The 14,033-nt window shown below is 38.0% G+C and overlaps 1 long non-coding RNA gene across 1 annotated transcript in view; it reads left to right on the forward strand.

Moving 5' to 3' along the window:
- The window catches only part of LOC121012869 (uncharacterized), a 194,151-nt gene extending 180,643 nt beyond the window's left edge, over positions 1 to 13,508 (forward strand). Inside the window, exon 3 of the long non-coding RNA XR_005782368.1 lies at positions 13,399 to 13,508. This is a non-coding gene — a long non-coding RNA (uncharacterized LOC121012869). The remainder of the gene's footprint in view (positions 1 to 13,398) is intronic.
- Positions 13,509 to 14,033: the final 525 nt, after the last annotated feature.

Genomic DNA, 14,033 nt, shown 5'->3' on the forward strand with positions numbered 1-14,033 from the left:
AGCTCCAGAGAAATCCTGTGAAAGTAATTTTATGAGTAGAAATTCGAAGAAAACATTTACGATGTAATACTCCCTGCAGGTCCCCTCCTTGAACACAGCATAGAACTGCTAGGTTCATACAACAGAAGAGCGGCTCTTCCTGACCCGGGTCCTGTCCCTGTGCTATAATAAAAGCCCCTTTTTGCACCAAAAACGTCTCAAGAATTCTTTCTTGACCATTCGCTTGCAACCCCACATCAGTTTGAACAGTCCCCAAAATAAAGAATCAGAAGCTTAACTTATCAGGATCTTTATGCTCAGTAAGATAATTTGGTTCTTATTGCTGGAAAGGAACTACAAACTTTGGATTCCTCAACCATGTCTGTGTTGCAGAAAGCCTAACAATATTTGTTGTTTGTTCTGTTCAATGGAAGCAATCCAAGTAAAGACACGATTTGGTCTTGCTCTCTGGGAAACTTGTGAATCACCATATTTACGGATAATGTGGAAACTTCAGATTAACATGAAATCCAACATATGAGTGCTGGATATATGAACCAAGATGAGGGTGGGCAGCTAGGAAGAGCTAGAAGATATGTTTAGCAGCACATGATTATGTAGTATGTCAACCACACAATTCCAGTGACTGTAGGTAAACTCAAGAGCATAGATGATAGTGAAATATAGTTAAAAAAAATTAGAAAGTGGTGGCTTTGAGTATTTATCTTTGTTTTCAATGTAATTGATTTCATTTTAAGTTTATATAATTTATTTTTACTAATTCTAGGATTAGCAGCTAGCTTTTTAAATTCCTGTTGGCTCTCACGAGCTGTCATGAGCCAATTCCAGCATGCTTTTATTCCTGTCTACTTTCTTGCTTTCCCTGGTTATGGTAGATTAATGGTGTACCTACATTTAACATGGTCAAAACTTTTAAACTACATAACTTAAGTGCTACATGGAAGAGGCATACTGGGGCCTAATTATATTAGGAATATAATATTTTTCAATAAAAGGAAAAAGATCTCTGTGTAAACAAATTTAGAGTAACACATTAGCTACAGTTGGACCCACAAATCAGGACATTGTTTAGTATATAATATATTAGGAGCAGTAGAAGCACAAATTCTGTAATATCGCACATGAGCTATTGAAGTCTCTGTCAACTAAAAATAAAAATTAAATAACATCTGACTAACAGCTACTTTTCATACAGTTATTAAACTTTTAAGAATACGTTCTGTATTTCAAGGACTCTTCTGGGTGGTGGTTTATGAAGATTGTGTGAGTGTAGCAGGAGCAGTAGGAAAGATTTAACAAGCAGTTGTACTATTATAAGTCCTTTGATGGAGGAATATAGGTGCTGTAGGAACACAGAGGTCTTGATGGAGAGGAGTCCTGACGCCTATATCACCACCACCACAGACTCAGCCTCCTGCTAATTCCGGCAGAAAGCCTAGAGTGAGACAAGAAAGGCTAGAGTCAGACAAGAAGAGTGTCAGATTATAAGCAAGAGAAATGAGAGCACTTCACACACACAGAGCTCTAGTTGAGACTGGTTATAAAATGCTTTCCGATCGGGGCGCCTGGGTGGCGCAGTCGGTTAAGGGTCCGACTTCAGCCAGGTCACGATCTCGCGGTCTGTGAGTTCGAGCCCCGCGTCGGGCTCTGGGCTGATGGCTCAGAGCCTGGAGCCTGTTTCCGATTCTGTGTCTCCCTCTCTCTCTCTGCCCCTCCCCTGTTCATGCTCTGTCTCCATCTGTCCCAATGAAAAAAAAAAATGCTTTCCGATAATAGATCTGAGCAGGCCTCCTACGACATGTCTGTGGATAGTCATCTGGAGTCAGTTGTGGTCATATAATCTGTGAGCAAAGTTGTGGTATGAATATAGCACTCTTTGCTTTCAAATGGATAATGAGTGAGAAAACATATCCACAAGCACAGTTATTTCAGGAGAGGCTGGATAAGGATGTACTAGACAGTAATGCAGTTCTTGTGTGGTTGGGGGTATACCTTTTGTTTATTTTATTCAAGAAGGTTACAGAGGAAATGTATTTTCTGAGTCCTTACATATCTGAAATTTTGTCGCTATCTTAGGTAAACTCCAGTCTGGCTGGGTCATCCAAATCACATGCATTCAAAACCTTATGTTTGTGCTAAAGCTTTTTCTGTTGTTACCTGAATTTTGAAAAGTTGCTTGTGGAGATCTTGAGTTTTGTTATTTAAATTTTTTTAATGTTGATTTGTTTTTGAGAGAGACAGAGACAGAGACAGAGCGTGAACAGGGGAGGGGCAGAGAGAAGGTGACACAGAATTTGAAACAGGCTCCAGGCTCTGAGCTGTCAGCCCAGAGCCCGATGTGGGGCTCGAACCCACAAACTGTGAGATCATGACCTGAGCCAAAGTCAGGCACTTAACTGACGGAGCCACCCAGGTGTCCCTTGAGTTTTGTTCTTTAAGAGATCTTCACATTTTTTGCATTTTCAGTTTCTGCATAGATGCATGAAGGTATATGTTTAATCTTATTAGATAGGCTATTTTTCCAGGATGTATCTAGAGGTTCTTTTTCATTGTCCTTCCCCCTCAGAATCTATAAAACATCTATATCTACATGCTCAGATAATTTTTTTTAAAATTCAGCAATGTTTTCTTCATTATATCTTTGGTTATTAATTTTGGTTCGCTTACTCTCAGGAGCACCTGCCATTCTTAATTTGCTCTCCTGTTCTCCATCCTCCATTTATGTTATAGTGTTAAGCTTTTTCTTTTTCCTGTAAACTCTGGTTCATCTTTTTTTTTTTTTTTAATTTTTTTTTTCAACATTTATTTATTTTTGGGACAGAGAGAGACAGAGCATGAGCGGGGGAGGGGCAGAGAGAGAGGGAGACACAGAATTGGAAATAGGCTCCAGGCTCTGAGCCATCAGCCCAGAGCCCGACGCGGGGCTCGAACTCACGGACTGCGAGATCATGACCTGGCTGAAGTCGGACGCTTAACCGACTGCGCCACCCAGGCGCCCCTCTGGTTCATCTTTTTATATTTGTTGTCTGTATCATAATTTCATTTCTTCAAAAAGACAATTCTGTTCTAATTCAGTATAAATTTTGATTCTGTTATACAACAGTTTCCTTGAAATCCTTAATCTGTTTTATTATTATTTCTATTCAACTGCCCAAAGTGGCCATTCATTTAAAAAGTTTTTCCAACTTACATTGTCTTTGTCATTGATCTGCATTTTACTTTTTTTTTGTAAAGTTTATTTATTTATTTTAAGAGAGAGACCGAGTGAGGAAGGGGGGGCAGAGAAAGAGGGAGAGAGCATCCCGAAGCAGGCCCCGTGCTGTCAGCTTAGAGCCAGACCCTGGGCTAGATCTCATGAACAATGAGATCATGACCTGACCCTTGAAACCAAGAGTCAGACACTTAACCGACTGAGCCACCCAGGCATCCCTGATCTGCATTTTGAATTGTCTTCAAATTTTAGTCCAAATCCAACCATCTCATGTTTGTTAAATTAATCTAATTTAATTGTTTGAAAGTTGGAACTATATGTGGATGTTTAAGAAAGTATAGATTTTAAACATTTAAAAATAAATTTAGTGAAAATATCTGTATACTAATTCTGTACTTACCCGATTCTTATTGTAGTCTTTTCCTTTTTTGGATGCAGACAAATTGTTAAACCAAGCACCTTCCCAAATTAGAAGCACAAAATACCATTCAGATAAGTCAATTTACACTGTGTTCTGCTAAGTTGGTTGGATTTTCTCACACTAAGTAAAATCTATTGTTTACAGATGTGGGGAAATAGCTTGTACTTTTGAAACTCACTAGACATGCAATTTATTTTGATTTAGACTCAACCTGAACACTCTGGTATGTTAACTTTGTTTCTTACTATTTTTTTTTCTCTTTTAAGGGAAAAACTTGACAATTTGGTTGAACTGAAACTCTTGACCATTTAGAAGTTGTTAGAACTGTATAAAAATAACCAGAGTTGATGAATACCGTGATTCAATGTGAAAATATTTTTATCCAGATCTCATCCTTTAAAAGTTGGCTCATATGCTTTTTTTCCCTTAATTTATTAAGTACACTTTCATCTCCCTTCTTTTGTATCCAGAGCACATCTAATTGCTCCTCCATTTTTGTTTCCTCCCCTCCTGACTCAAAGGACAGGGAATCGGAGCTTGAGAGGCATGCTAACCTTTCCTGTCTTTCCGGGGGCATAAAGAGCATGGACTTTATCAGACAGACTTGGATTCAGGTCCTGCTCCACAATTTATAATGTGTATAGCCTGGGCAAATTAGTTAACCTTCCTCAGCCACAATTCTCTCATAATGAGAGTTAATGGTTTACCTTAAGGATTTATTGAGATGCTTCGGTAAAGTGAGAAGGTCCATGACTGACAATGATGGCCACAAAGCAAACATGTGGCAGTTGTGCCCTTTTCTGTTGCCATTAGGAATTCATCCCTTCACACAGTTTCTCTTCAAAATCTTTGATAATTCCATCTCCACTTTTCTTTCCTTCCTTTGAACGTATCTAAATCTCTCCTGTGAAAAAAAAGGCTCTATGATTTGTTTTCCCAAATGCTTATCCTATTTTTTAAGTTTATTTATTTATTTTGAGAAAGAGAGAGAGAGAGCGAGGGACAGACAGAGAGAGAGTGAGAGAATCCCAAGCAGGCTACATGCTGTCAACACAGAGCCCAACGCAGGGCTCTATCCTACAAACTGTGAAATCATGACCTGAGCTGAAATCAAGGGTCAGATACTTAACTGACTGAGCCACCAGGGTGCCCTTATCTTGTTTTTTATTTCATTCTAAGAGGCTTTTTTTTCCCCCATGAAGTTTATACCTGCTCTCTTCCCTTAGAATTTAACCTTTTTACTGGCTCAGTGACTGTGTATTGTATCTTATTGCTGTTATAACAAAATGTCACAAACAGTGGCTTACAGCAACATAAATGTATCCTCTTACAGTTCTGGAATTCAGAAGTCTAAAACTCAGTTGCCAGGCCTGTGTCCTTCTAGAGACTCTAGGGATGAATCCTTTCCTTTCCTTTTCATCTTCTAGAGACTGCCTGCATTCTTTGGCCTGTGACCTTGAATCCCTGTGACCTCTGCTTCTAACATCACATATTGTCTCTCACTCTGATCCTCTTGGCTTCCTCTTACAAGGATCTGTATGATGTCATTGACACCGGGGTAATCTAGGAAAGTCTCCCCATCTCAGAACCCTTAATTTATACTTGCAGAGTCCCTTTGGCTGTGTATGATAATACAGTCACAGAGTGTGGGGATTAGTGTGTGGACCTCTTTGGGGACTATTATTTAGTCTTTCTCAGTCTGTTTTCTGCATGTCTTTTCTGGCCTTCTTATAGGAATGTTGCTAACTATTACTTAATTCTTGGAAATCTCATGTCTCTTGCCCTGTGTGTGATAGCAGCACCTCTCCTCCCAGGTTCTCCTGTCTCTGTGCTGCTTTTCTGACTCTTTTTCACTCAAATCTTTGTTTCATGCATTTCCAGATTTAATGTCACATAATATTTGTTAAATCAAATAGCTCCTCCATGCACAGACTTCCAGTAGCCTTCCATAATTACGAAACTTTGCTAAATTAATTTTACACATTCCACAAGCTTTTAGCGAGCACTTGCTATGTCCCAGGTTCTCTGTTTTCTGTGATAAAGATGCAGAGATTCATGGAATACAGACTGTCTTTAAGAAGCTAACGTTCAGGTGCCTGGGTGGCTCAGTCGGTTAAGTATCCGACCCTGGATTTCAGCTCAGGTCATAATCTCATGGTTAGGGAGTTTGAGCCCCACATCTGAGGATTCTCTCTCTCCTTTTTTCTCTGTCCCTGACTTGTGCTTTCTCTCACTCTCAAAATAAACAAACTTAAAAAAACAAAAAGAAGCAGCTAATGACCTGATCAAAATAACAAATAATTGCAAAACTACTAAAAATTTGAAAATTGAATATGGAAATGAAAATATACACACAGTTTTATGGACACCCTTGAGATCAATCATCCAACTTAGCCTGAGGGTGTTAAGGCTGACTTCTTGGAGAAGCTAATACTTAAACTGGTCTTTAACAGAAAAATACAAATTAAGCATTGGGAAGAAAATAACAAGAACAAAGGTCTAAAGCCTACATTGGTATTAATTGTTCAAGGGATGGCAGGTTGATTAATATTAAAATGAAAAGTCATAGGAAAGAGCAATTCAAAATAAAACGGAAACTTGAAGGTAAGTAAGAAGGAATGATTGGAGGGGTAAGAGGAGAGAGTAAACTTGATGAAAAACTGCCTTATACTGGGTGACAATGTGAAAGCAAAGTGATTAGAGCACCTCATTAAGAAGGTCAGATATTGGGGCGCCTGGGTGGCGCAGTCGGTTAAGTGTCCGACTTCAGCCAGGTCACGATCTCGCGGTCCGGGAGTTCGAGCCCCGCGTCAGGCTCTGGGCTGATGGCTCAGAGCCTGGAGCCTGGTTCCGATTCTGTGTCTCCCTCTCTCTCTGTCCCTCCCCCGTTCATGCTCTGTCTCTCTCTGTCCCAAAAATAAATAAAAAACGTTGAAAAAAAAAAAAAAAGAAGGTCAGATAGTATAAACAAATCAAGTGTATAATGCCACCTTCAATGTAGGTGAAATTTCATCTCCTTTTTTCCTTACTGGGGGGCCAAGAGATAAGAAGAGTCCCTATTACCAATGTGTGTCGCTGGACAAGTGGAGCAGAAGTTAGGAATGAGAGTAAAGGAATAGAGTTAAGGATGGATTGTTATATAAGAACCTTGCATTTGAAAGAAAAGTATGAGAAAGAACTAACATCATGGAGAAATACAAGGGCCAGGAGGATATTCATTAATATGACATAGAAATGAGAATGTTTAGAGGCTTTGGAAAAGATGCTAATAGAGGGATGCCTGGGTGGCTCAGTTGGTTCAGTGTCTGACTTGTGATTTTTGGCTCAGGTCATGATCTCACTGTGAGTTTGAGCCCCACATCGGGCTCTGGGCTGACAGAGCACAGCCTGCTTGGATCTCTCTCTCTCTCTCTCTCTCTCTCTCTCTCTCTCTCTCTCTCTGCCTCTCCCCAACTCAAGCTCTCTCTCTTTCTCTCTCAAAATAAATAAACTTTATAAATATATAAATAAATATTTCTTGAGTGTATCCCTCCTCTTTACTTACTCCCACTGTCACTTAGTTGAGAACCTCATCTCCCCTTCTAGAACATACTCAAAAAAAAAAAAAAAAAAAAGAACATAACTCAAGAGGCAAAGCTTGAATTATCTTTTTCTAGTCCATTCTCCATATTGCTTCCAGAATTATTTCTGAAAGGAAGCATATATTCTTATATTTATTCACTAAAATAGCTTTTCTGGGGGGAAATCCATTATGTGCTAAAATCAATCTTAGTAATACAATGCTGATCAATATAGACACAACCTTTACTTTCACTGGAATTTACAACCTAGAGGAAGCAAGAAGTGTGCATTAAAAAGATATGATTTATAATTATTTATAATTAATACAAAATTAATTAATGTTTTTGAGCCTTCATTCTGCTGGTTCTGTGTCTAACTTACTTTTCTTCATCACTAGGGTTAAGAACTCTGCATCAGTCTATACAGGCTGCAGGGCTGGTTATTGCCCCTCTGATGCTTCCATGCAATTCTGACCCATACTCAACCCCTTCTCCTTCTCTTTTGTTGTTTGTTCTGTGTGCAGTATATATGTATAATACAAATTAACAGAGATGAATGTCTCAAAGTATGCTCAAATTCATCTGTAATTATAGTAAATCATTTACTGTGGGAGTACTACCAGGGGAACCAAGAATAATTTAGGAGCCAGACTTCTAAGCCAGCTTCCAAGAGAATGTAATGTTTAAGTAGATCCCATCCATCTTCTTTGCTTAAATCTTTCAATGTCCAGTCGTCATGTAGGCTAAAGGATGAATTCTACAGCTTTGGAGTTTATAGCTCACAGGAGGCTTTGAAGTCTGTCCCCTTCTTCTCCTTTCTGCATAAACACTGTGTGTCTTCTATGCTGAAATGTTGTGGTTTTATCAAGGTTACAGCATTTTCTGTCTCTTCTTCTTGTTCCCTTCTTTCATCACATCTTCCCGTATACATCTTTGTCAAACTGCATTATTGCCACTCTTCTTTCAAACTACTCAATGACAAAAATTTTGTGTATGAAAAAGTCTTTTTATCATCCGGCTCATTGCAAAATTGTCCATTCCTGTGTCAGTTCAGTGATACTGTATACACAGCTCTATTTTAGGCTACAGATTGTGTTTTTGTATATTCTGCTTAGCTGTGTATTTGGTTTGTAGTAGGCATCTGAAAAGGTGTGAACATTTAGTGTTAACTTCAAGAATACTTATATTTATGAATAAGTAAAAAAAGGTTTCCTCCTCTCTCTCTCTAATCATTTGATTGATTTACTTTTTTTGGTTTCATGGGCCTTCCCAATTAGAGACATGCTTGTTTTTTGTTTGTTAAGGCAGTATTATAACAAGTGGAGATGTTCTACAGATGAACACAGAAGAAACAGCTCCTGTGAATAAAATGTTTTTCTGTCTAACATTTAGGATTTGGGGTTTGGGATTAGAAATTGCCAGATTTTCAAAGTAGAGCAGTATTTATTTTGGAGCCTAAACATCTTTAGGACTACAAAAATGGAGTTAGTTGGATATTGATATGGACTCTAACTCTGGCTGAAATCGAACAGTTGTCTGGCTTGTATGATAAGCCATATCTAGAGGGGAATCAGGATAACAAGCCATCCATCCGCTTTGACAAGACTAAGTCTCTCCTAACACTTTCTGTGCAGCGGGCTGTAGACATTCTGGATCTGGTAGCGCTGAAGTTCAGTTTGTTCAAACCACTTCCCGCTGAAAAGCAGGATGAGTAAACTAAATTGCTTTTCAGATCATCCATGGTGATTTTATTTGGAGAAATTTTAGGGGTGTCTGGGTGGCTCAATCGGTTAAGCATCCAGCTCTTGATGTCGGCTCAAGTCATGATCTCATGGTTTGTGAACTCGAGCCCCATGTCGGGCTCTGCATTGACAGCATAGAGCCTGCTTGGGATTCTCTTTCTCCCTCTCTGCCCCTCCCAGCTCTCTCTCTCTCTGTCTCTCTCACAATAAATAAATAAACTTTAAAAAGAGTAAAAAGAAATTCAGATTTATATATGGTTATAACATTGTTCAACACCTGCGCCTTCACTCATTTCATAAGTGGCATCCCAAAGGAAGAGTGACAGTAGGACCATCATTTATGAAACTAGACTTGATTTCAGTGTTGCTTTGAAGAATTCCCTGTACTAACCTTTCATTCCATAAGCATATATCAAGCAAATTTATGTGCTCCTCTTTACGATTTTTCAAAATGTGCACACATGCACACACACGTGTGTTAATTCTACTATATATAAATATAGCTAAGTATATCTTAATTTTATATATATATGTGTATATATACACATATATATATACATATATACATGCATGTAATTAACTCTTCTCAGGATGATATACACTTGAAAGGTTTGTCATGAATACAAGTTTATATGAATTTATATTTTAATTTTTTTTTCAACGTTTATTTATTTTTGGGACAGAGAGAGACAGAGCATGAACGGGGGAGGGGCAGAGAGAGAGGGAGACACAGAATCGGAAACAGGCTCCAGGCTCCGAGCCATCAGCCCGGAGCCTGACGCGGGGCTCGAACTCACGGACTGCGAGATCGTGACCTGGCTGAAGTCGGACGCTTAACTGACTGCGCCACCCAGGCGCCCCTTTATTACCTTTTTTTTAGTTTATTTATTTATTTTGAGAGAGAGAAAGAGAATCCCAAGCAGGCTCTATGCTGTCGATGCAGAGCCCGACATGGGGCTCGAGTTCACAAACCATGAGATCATGACTTGAGCCGAGATCAAGAGCTGGACACTTAACCGACTGAGCCACCCAGACACCCCTAAAACTTCTTTTAAATCAAAAATTCCCACAAGTTTTCAGAAATCTTTTCTGTATTTTCTGTATTCCTAATAGATGTCACACATTTCAGGATATATTCTTTGCAATTTTGAGACCATTTCTTTGCAAAATAATTTTGAAATTTGAAACATATTATCCAAATATTGATAAGCCAATAGAAATTTCAAAAATGCAAGCATGCCTATAAGAGCCACAGCACCCAAAGGAGATGGATTTAACTTAGGAGTTTTGAATCTTTTGCATATCCCCAAGGAAATCCTGCAAATCCCCAGGTGCTTTACTGTTAATACTGTATATTGTAAACCACAAGTATTTCATTTCAAATATGAAATTACATTGTAGTGTTTAATATTCTTTTTCAAACTATGTTTCTCTCTGCCTCTCAACTCACTTTCCCCAATTCTGATTGCACTTCATTCTGAGGATTGTGCTGCCTTAAACCCTACCTCAAGATTCATTCTCTAATGTAGTAGTTCTCAACTGGGGCCGATTTTTACCCTTCTAGGGTCATCTGGCAATGTCTGGAGATATTTTTGGTTGCCACTATGTAGAGGAAGTTGGCATCTGGTTGGTAGAGGCCTAGAATGCTGCTAAGCATCCTACAATGCACAGGATAGTTTTCACAACAAAGAATTTTCTGGTCCAAATGTCAAAAGTACCAAAGTTGAAAAACTCTAATGGGATATTTGCTGGTTTTGAGATTTACAAAAGGGTGGAAACCGAGCAAGGTATCTATGAGAGAGGGCTAAACATTTTACCTAGAGTTGAGGGTACTAACACAGTGATCTCGACCAATGCTTCTGAAAGTTTAATGTGCACAGGGATTTTGTTAAGATGCAGATTTCAATTCAGTATCCCTGAGATGAGTCCTGACCTTCTGCATTTCTAACAAGCTCCTAAGTGATGCTGATGTTTCTGGTTTGGGGCCTATATTTTGAGTAGCAAGGAGCTAGATAATTCAGTATGGGTCCTTAGGAAGATGCCCTCGAAAAATGACTACAAGAGAGGAATAATTCCATTATGTATCAATTAGAGGTCTGGAATATCTGTAAGAACTATCTCTCTGTCTATCTATCTATCTATCATCTGTCGATCACAAGAATATCACAATAAACTTAACATTATTTAACTTACTTAAATAAAATTTTATTTATTTAAACATAACCTTTATTATCAAAGTTATGCACAAGATTTTACAAAGCCACTAGTTCTAGACAGGAATTTTGATGAAGAAGAATAATCTCTTGACTTCTTCCTGCTCCTGTTTCCTACTCTACAGATAACCAGTTTCTACTAGTCTAGTGTATTCTTTTGGCACTTGAATCCTGTTACTAAGTTACTTCCTGATACTGTTACCTGCTGACTTTTTTGATTTGAGATACTTACTGATTCCATACAACAGAAAATAGGGTCAAACTCTTACGGCCCAGACTTTCTTCTCCTCACATGTGTATACTTTCTTTCAGCCCTGTTCTCTGAAGGAATCTTTTATTAGATTGGTATTTATAGTTTGTTATACTATGGGTTATGAATATATACTTATAATTCATAGTTAATCTACTGACCATGATTACTTTTCTTGAACAAAATTTATGTTTCATGGAGTTATTAATTGTCTCTTCTTAGTTTGGTATTACCCATAAACAATTAATCTGCAAATTCTCTGATGGAAGTGTGAGTCTCTTCTTATCTGTAGGCACATGAGGCCTTTGATCTATTTCATACTTTTCAAGAAGAGATTCCATCTGGAGCGCCTATTTTTCTGCTTCAGTGTTCTCCAGATTCCCTGAAAGTCTATTATTCTAGATCTTCTTTCATCAACACCTGACCAACATCCCTGACCTCTCTGTACTTCTCCCCGTCTCCTAATTCCATGTCTTCCTTTTCCTTAGCTAATTGCCTTGTATGATATAACATATTATCTAGAGACTTCCTGACAAGGGGTACATGGAAGTAAAATATTTTGAGCATTAGCATGCTCCAAAATGTCATTATTTTTCTCTGGCAATTGTTGGATGATTTGACAGGGTATAGCTTTTTAGGGGTTGAAAGCGAACTGTAGTTAATGAAAGCACTGATCCGTTATCTTTCAGATCTTGATAATCTTATCAGGAGGCTCAAATCTGTGCTTTCATGTCCCAAGTCTTTCCGGGCTTTGGTGACACATTCAGTCTGTTCTAGACTTTCCTGACTGATGGTGTTCAGCATATTCTCTGATAGGCTAAGCAGGTCACTACTATTCCAAGAGCTTTGCAACTTCCAACTGTTGCTGATAGCTCCTCTTCTCTACTCCTTTGTCCTCATGCCTCTTCCATAAAAGTATACATCTGCAAGGACAAGATGGATTCAAGAAACCATATAGAAACAATAAAGATAAAAGAAATTGAGATTTTCAGGAAGTAAAGGATCTGCCCTGAGCCTAGTCTGAGACTTTGGTGCAGTAAGTCTGCCAAGTTCCCCAACAGGAGATAAACTAGCATTCTTTAAATACCTACACACCGCATTCTTCATGTATGTAATGTCATTTAATCTCTTTAAGAATTTCAAGGTAAGATATGGGAGAGATTCATCAAGTTACCTTAAGAAATAAAGTGTCAGATTTTAGATGGAGATCTTTTTCCCTGAAGGACTAGAATAAAAGATCCTCAATATAAATAGAAATGCAGTGCTGGGCACACAAAGATGAAGTCCTAACTCTGCTGATCCATGACTCACCAATGTATGTTCTGACCAACGCAGCAGGCATTATTGTGACCTTCATCCATTGTTCCAACTGATGGAGAGCTTTTTAACAACAGGTATTTCTTTGTCCACAGCTTGATAGACTAGATACATTTCCTTCTATGGACTTCTTGAACTAGCACAGACTCTTTTTTAGAAAAATCCTCATTGAATGTTTACTTTTCCTTTACTGTAGTAATATTTTTTTTGTGGTACCAGTAGTGATGAGTTTAGGGAATGTGTCCATTGGATAACGTGTTATTACTTTCCCCTGCTCCATCCAAATCACTGTATATAGACCTAAATTCCCATTAGTTGCCACCAGTCATGTAAGTGATGTTTCCAGGAGGAAATTTTTATGAATAGGGAAAGTAAAATCACAAAATGTAAGATCATCAGGAGAGCAAGGCAACAAAAAAACCATATCCTCATTTTGGAGTAAAGATGATGTTTGAGGAATAGGGTAACAAAAATTCTTCATTATGGGTGGAGAAGTTTGGAGAAAGTGCATTTGTTGTGTAAAGTATTTTAAAAACCAATGAACCATGAGGTGGGCCAACCATGGACTGTCATCAGACACTCATGGTCATCTGGTATACACTTGTGGCTGGCTAAGTAGTGTTTCATTGCTGAGTGAGACACTCCAGGGTTTATGTCCAACATATGATTCTTGCTTCCTTTCAGGTTTCAAGTTCTGTCCCACAATTTTCCAGTGATTCTACAAGGAGCAAAGTCCATAAGCAAAAGGTTTGAGCTAAAAACATAACCATCAGCAAATATTTAAGATGTTTTTATTTTGTGTTGTTTTTTTATTATTTTCCTGCCTGGTATGCTAGGGAGAAAAAAAAAACTTGAAAAATTCTATATCTTCAAGTTATTAAGAAGGTATTTGTGATTTTCATTCTCAGTGTATTATTTAGCCAGGTATATCCCTATTTTCTTTCTTTTATTTTGCAATGTTCACTATGATGTTAGTATGGAAAATAAAATATGACTCATATTGGTTATAAAGATAGATTACATGTGTACAAAGAATTCTGACCTCAAATTAGGAAGTTGAAAATTTCCTAAAATCTGCTCTAGCAAACATTACTGGAAACATTTGTATGATTTTTTTTAAACCTCTCAAAAACATGATTAATTCATGTATATTAGTAGAAAATGAGAAAAAAATGGATTTTGTCCAAACCACCTATAAGATACTATTGCCATCTTGACTCTTGTATACAAAAATGGTGGCAGAATCAGAAAATATGGAGACTAAAAATTATATATTAAACAAGGAACTTATTAAAGTTATAAAAATGACATTATAATCT

This window comes from Herpailurus yagouaroundi, unplaced genomic scaffold (genome assembly GCF_014898765.1).
Source record: "Herpailurus yagouaroundi ecotype Mexico unplaced genomic scaffold, PumYag 197, whole genome shotgun sequence".
Taxonomy (NCBI): Eukaryota; Metazoa; Chordata; class Mammalia; order Carnivora; family Felidae; genus Herpailurus; species Herpailurus yagouaroundi.